This window comes from Medicago truncatula, chromosome 7 (assembly GCF_003473485.1).
Source record: "Medicago truncatula cultivar Jemalong A17 chromosome 7, MtrunA17r5.0-ANR, whole genome shotgun sequence".
NCBI lineage: Eukaryota > Viridiplantae > Streptophyta > Magnoliopsida > Fabales > Fabaceae > Medicago > Medicago truncatula.
The window spans coordinates 466,643-473,239 of record NC_053048.1 but is presented as its reverse complement, the minus strand read 5'-3'; positions in this window follow the sequence as shown (position 1 = coordinate 473,239).

Below are 6,597 nucleotides of genomic sequence, written 5' to 3'. Positions count from 1 at the left end.
CTTGGTTTTATTTTCTATGAATTTTTGAAGAATTCCGTAATGATACATCCTAGAAGGATCATACAATTAACTGATTAGATTGGTTATATAGTTCTTGGAAGAACTTAAAAATCAAATTTTATATGAATTTCATAAGAATTCAAAAGTCTAGAGTTTATTCTCTATGAATTTCAGAAGAACTCAAAAATCGCAAATTTTGTTGGTTAATTCCTGAAAACTTAAAAAGCCAATTTTTATTCTCAATGAACTTGAAGGATTACATGAAGAATAATTTTCAAAGATCATTGGTTATGAACATCTGTGATATAGTTCTTGAAGAACTAAAATAAACATATCATTGAAAGCATCCCCGAAGGACTACACAAATAATGTTCAACGTTTATGCATTCTTGAATGATTGTGTATGTGGTTGATCTTATATTATAAAAAGAAAATTAAAGTCTCAATTTTATTCTCTATGAATTTAAGAAAGAGTAGTCTAAATTCTCTATGAATTCCAGAAGAATTCAAAAGTGATATGTTCATTTTAATTTATTCTCTATGAGTTCGAGAAGAATTCAATAGTTATATGTTTCTTTTATTCTTTATAAATTCTAAAAGAATTCAAAAGTTCCAATTTTTGTTTAAATACGTTGGATACTTCCCAAAGAACATAAAGACCCAATTTTTCTTATGAATTCTTAAAGAATTCAAAGTAATGCATTTTAGAAGGATTAAATAAAATATATATATATATATATATATATATATATATATATATCTAATGAATTTCTGAAGAATTCAACAGTAGTGCATGTTAGAAGGATCATTTATAAATTCAATTTTTTTCCTGATGAATATGCACCCCGAAGGATTGCGCAAATGAATTGATTATAATTTTGATCAAGATTAAATTTAGTACTACAATTCAATGGAGTATTCAAAGTAATATTCTCAAACACCATCTACATTTTTGGTATAAATTTCTGAAGAATTAATAATGTAATATCAAGAATCCTTGAATGAATGCGAAAATTATGTTTATCCTTGACCATTGCTTAGAGAGATTTGTGACATTTTTTTTAGGAAATAAAAGATTTGTGACATAGTTCTTGAAGAACTCACAAATTTAATATTCAAGCATCTCGTAGGATCGTTCAAAATTGCGGTATAGTTCCCAAAGAACTAATGCTAAAAATTCTTGAAGGATTAATTATATATATAAAAAATAAATGAATGTGTAATATAGTTCCTGAAGAATTAAGACTTTGATATAGATCATTTGGGACATGCTTCTTGAAGAAATAAAAGGATTAGTTGATGAAAGAATTGTTATTGGTTATCATTTATGATGATTTGATTGTGTGTTTTTGAAGAATTACACATTCAAAACATGATAAAAATTTATAAGATCTATTTGATATGAAAGAAAGAAAAAAGAAGGGGAAAATATGAAACACTATGTGTATTTCTATACCACTCGAATATGCTCCTGAAGTAGCAAATAAGTTAATATCTTCAAGAATATTTTGAATGATTAGTCACATTTGTAATTGAACAAAGAGTGTTTCTTGATTAAAATGGTGAAATGTCACATTGAATTTCATTCCCAGAAGTGAATGGCCCATACTATTTGTTTTATATAACAGATGTTGTGCAGAGATTACTATTAATCTGATAAATGTCAAGGTCATAAAATTTCATTAGTATAAACTTAAATCAGTTGAAAAAAATAATAATCTTTGATCAAAGATTTTCTTGATACGATCATATTTCTGTTATATGTATTGAATCTTGCAAGATTGTTTATTTATTCTAAGACTTCTCTACATAAGACTTCTAGAAGGATTGAATTACAAGGTAAGCACAAATTCTTCTCTACATAATTCTTGAAAATATCTTCTATGAATTGACATTCTCTTATTGACTTCTAAATCATTCAAGATTATTATCTCATAAATATTACATGTTAGATATGTATATTTTCTTATGAAATAAATTTATTTGATCTTGATCTCACTTGTAATTTTCATTTTGGAGTGGTCGAACTTTGAAAAGATTTTTTTTTTTTTTTTTTTTTAGTTGCCTAAATACAACCTTGAATGAAAAACTTTATAATTTATAAACTTTACTTGTTCGAGAAATTTGTGTGTAGTTTATTGATATATAACCATAGTAATGCAAAAGATAAATCAAGGTTTTAGAATGTTTATTATATAACTTCACTTGGATATACTATTTTCTTGTTCATTGTTGTTTTCAAATGGATTAGAACAAATGAATCATATGTTATTGTAAATCAGAAGTTTACAAATCATGTTTTAAATGCTCATTCTTGAAACAACCACGAAAGGGTTGCTCAAATAATGATTTATCTTGATCATTTTTTATATAGTTTCCGAAGAACTACATGATTAATGAAGGCTTCTGAAGAGCATGATTTTTTCTTTTGTTATTTGGTGAAATAATACTCTGAAGAAAATAAGTGTTGTGGAAAAGTTATTTTCCTCTGATTTGTACTACACTTATATTAGTGCAACGGAAGCACATATTATTGTAAACCAGAAGTTTACAAATTATATTAAGTTTGTAGTTGGCAATACCGGTTGGGTTATCCCGGATTCGTTATGATGCGAAAAATAAATAAATTTTAATGAATTTGTATTGAAGAGCCAGAAGATTCTTCAATATAATACTTTTTGTGTCTTAACTATTTTTTTTAAAGTAGAAAATTTGAGAATTTTGGTCTCTCAATATATGTAAATGCGTATAAGTTGATATTTGTGAATCAATACATCGAAAGTGTAGATGAACTAAATGACATGTATGGTTATTATTAACCCACAAACCAGAAGTTTGTGCATTATCTTGTCAACAAATTTGACAAAGAGTTTATTTTCTGAACTTTTCAAAAAAACATTTGATAAGTATCATTTATCAATTGAAATTGATATTAAACAACTTGTAGCATATGCTCATAAAATGGACTTGAAGATCCATTCTTTAGACGTCTAAAGTTAATTGTATGATATATACTTATGAGACCATACCTTCAAAACTCTACTTTTGAAATAATCAATGTGTTGAAATATTGATTCGCATCAAGCCAACAAGTTACCATATGTAAGTCCTCCCCTTATTTTATAATTTATATATTGGTTAAGAACTTAATATTTCTTGTCTAAGTAAATTTTTGGATGTGTTGTGTCTATTACAATTGCTCCAATATAACGCACTTAGATAGATCTTGAAAGAATATTGGGAAAATCTATTTGATATAAATCTTCATCTATTATAAATTGTATTGAGCCAACTTGTTTACAGCCTAGTAGGCTGATTAGTTTTCCCAATATTAGGGGGAGAGAATAAGCAGCTGAAAATGTGAATCTGAAGTTCAAATGAATTATTTGAAAGAAAATATTATTGTCTCATCTTGATCCTCAAAATATAACTCGTTTGCAAAGTTAAACAAATAAAATAAGCAGCTGCTAATGCTCCAATCGAAATAGATGTCTCTGTCGATTATTGCAAATGAGTCTCAACTGCGCATGAAGCGTGATAGACCAATCAGTTCCACATATAAAATCCTCAAACAATAAAAGGAGCTAAAAATAAAGATAACCCAAATAAGGATGTGTAAACTCTAAAAGAGTCATCTGACATATTTGATTTTAAGTTCCAGAAGAACCGACCAGGTACCTGAGATGTATGAAAAATAAAGAGATCTCGATAAATTATGTCATGAATGGAATGAGGTGGAACAAAATTTAAAGTCAACGTTGACGATGTTTTTGCTTATAACATAACGCTATATGTGATGAGTGTTAACGAGGATCATGGATTAAAACATGAAATCAAACTCGCTTTGTAAAGTCAAACTTTTTGGACTTGTGGTCCGCACACTTGAAGATGTGAAGTTAATTAGATATATAAGATTTTTCGCGCGAAAGAGAATTACATTGATAAAATACACATATAAAGAGTTTGATATGTTCACCGGAAGTGAGCTGATATATGTCTAACATTTATGTTTAAGAGACATATTTACCTGAAGTGAATTCAAGAACTTTTTCTTGCTTGATTAAGTTTAGTATTACATGAAAGGCTCAATTTATATGAAAGATGTGTTGCAATATAGTTGTATGACTCACGTGATAGTAATGAGTATATGAAACTCTCCGATAAAATTAATTTTCGTGAGATATTGAAGAAATGACATCATATGTCCATTCTAAATCTTTGAAAATGAATTTGTTATAATCATTTTAATGATGATGGTATAAATATTATTGAACTCCTGAAGAGATTCTAACATCTATTGATTATAGAAATATTTGAAATTAAATATGTTTCATGCACAAAGTTTGTTTGGATTTGCAGATTTATTATTTAATTGAGATTTCGTGCATCAAGAAACTTATATAACAAATGTATTTGATATGGACACATCTAATTGACTGTGTACTATAATGATTGTGATGTCACTTGATATTAGTATAGATCATGTCCTCAAGAAAATGATAAACAACTTGAATTGGTTCTGAAGTACCATATCTTAGTTCAAACGAGGACATCAATGTATTTTGTTAATGATATTTAGTGTGGTATTTTGGTTTGCCAATGTTAGTAAATACAGATATCAGAATAAAGTCAAACATATATTTTGTATCTTAAAGAAGCAACATAATTAAGGAAGTGAAGAACGCTCTTTTATCAAGGATGGTGATTTTACAAGTACAAGAAACTTGTTGATTTCTTAATGGGGGTCTTACAACAACTCAATATGAAGAAACTTCTCAAGCACTACTAATTTGAAGAAGACTATGAAGATAAACCAGATATTTCAACAAAGTCGCTGCAAGTAAACTTTTGAGTAACTAGAACAAATATTATTTGACTTTCTTCGTCTCATAGATGATTGTCTTTATGAGGGGGAGACATAAATGTGTTCTGCACTCTTTTTCCCTTAACCATGGTTTTGTCCCATTGGGTTTTCCTGGTAAGGTTTTTAACGAGGCAGATTATCATACACAAAAGGGATATTGTACTCTTTTTCCTTCACTAGAATTTTTCTCCTATTAGGTTTTTCTCTAATAAGGTTTTAATGAGGCATATCCTCAATGGACATCCAAGGGGGAGTGTTATAAATATTAATAGCGGATGTCCAAATAACAAATGTGTTATTGAGCCATACTACTAGGTTATTGGGCTTAGTTCATAAGCTACTCTATTTTCTTATAAATAGAGCTCATTTGTAACATTGGGATACACACATCAGTGAATAGGAATATTTCTCCTATTCTCTCTTCTTCTCTCTCTCTCTCTCTCTCTGTTACTCTCTCTATTTACTTATTTTCATAACAAAAATCAATATGAATCAAGACCGGAAAAATTTATTCATCACACAATAATCCAAGAGATTGTTATATTCATATGCAATTATACGCAGTAAACCAAAAGTGATTATATCTCACCAAATTGAAAATCAATATGATGGATCTTGTAAACCAAACAAACTATCATGCCCAAACAATTTTAAAGGAACAAGAAGGGAGCACTATTTTGAAATTGACGGACAAGCAACACTGATATACAAGTGAGCAAATATATGTATGCACAATGAAAATTCGCAAAAAATTCAATATGCCTATCGATGCACAAATTCATGTATATAATATAAACTTTATAAAGCATCATTCAATAAAAAAAATAAAAAAAATAAAAACAAATAGGCATCGACGAAGGCATTACGGCCAAAATAAAATTGACACCGATTTACAAATAGGAAAAGGTGAAAAGCCATCAATTGCAGATATGTGTCACGCCTCAACAAACAAAAATTGAAGCTAAACATTCAATAACAAAGTAATAGCTAACAGGCATAGATTTACACCGATTTACAAATAGGCTACATGAAGTCATCGATAAAGAAAATAAAGCAATAATCATCGATAACATATATAAGCCATACCAAAATAAAATCGAACAATATAATTAACACAAAATCTCAATAAATCAAACATGAAGGTGGCTCTGATACCACTTGTTGGAAATTTAGCTCTTAATATAAAGAGATTTCATAAAACATGTTCAACAATTATGAATCAATAGCGGAAGCAAACAAAACATTGAACATGATTATGATCGGATCTACGACATGTTTGATTTATCAAGGATATTAAGAATTAGGCTATTAGGAATACCTGGATAAAGCTCTCTCATCAACAACAATGATAACCAAAGAGAGGAGATGATCTGAAACACACAATAGAGTTAGCGGCGGCTGATTTGATTCTTCCTCAACCGGTACCTTTATGCCTCAAGTTCTCTTCAGATGGGGAGAAGAGAGAGTTTGTCGTGTACGGTATATTGGGGACCATGACCTCTTTTATATTGGATGGCCATTAGGTTTCCCATTATTCCAGTAATGGGCCATCCGGACATCCACTCATTGAGTCCATATCAACTAATTAAATATTTAATTATTTATCCAATTAGAAATCTAATAGCCTTATTACTTAATTTGATCACTAATCAACTAAGGCTGACAATTGATAAATAGCTAATATAATTATTGTTATGATATTTGCCCACATAATGATATTGAAATATAAGAAA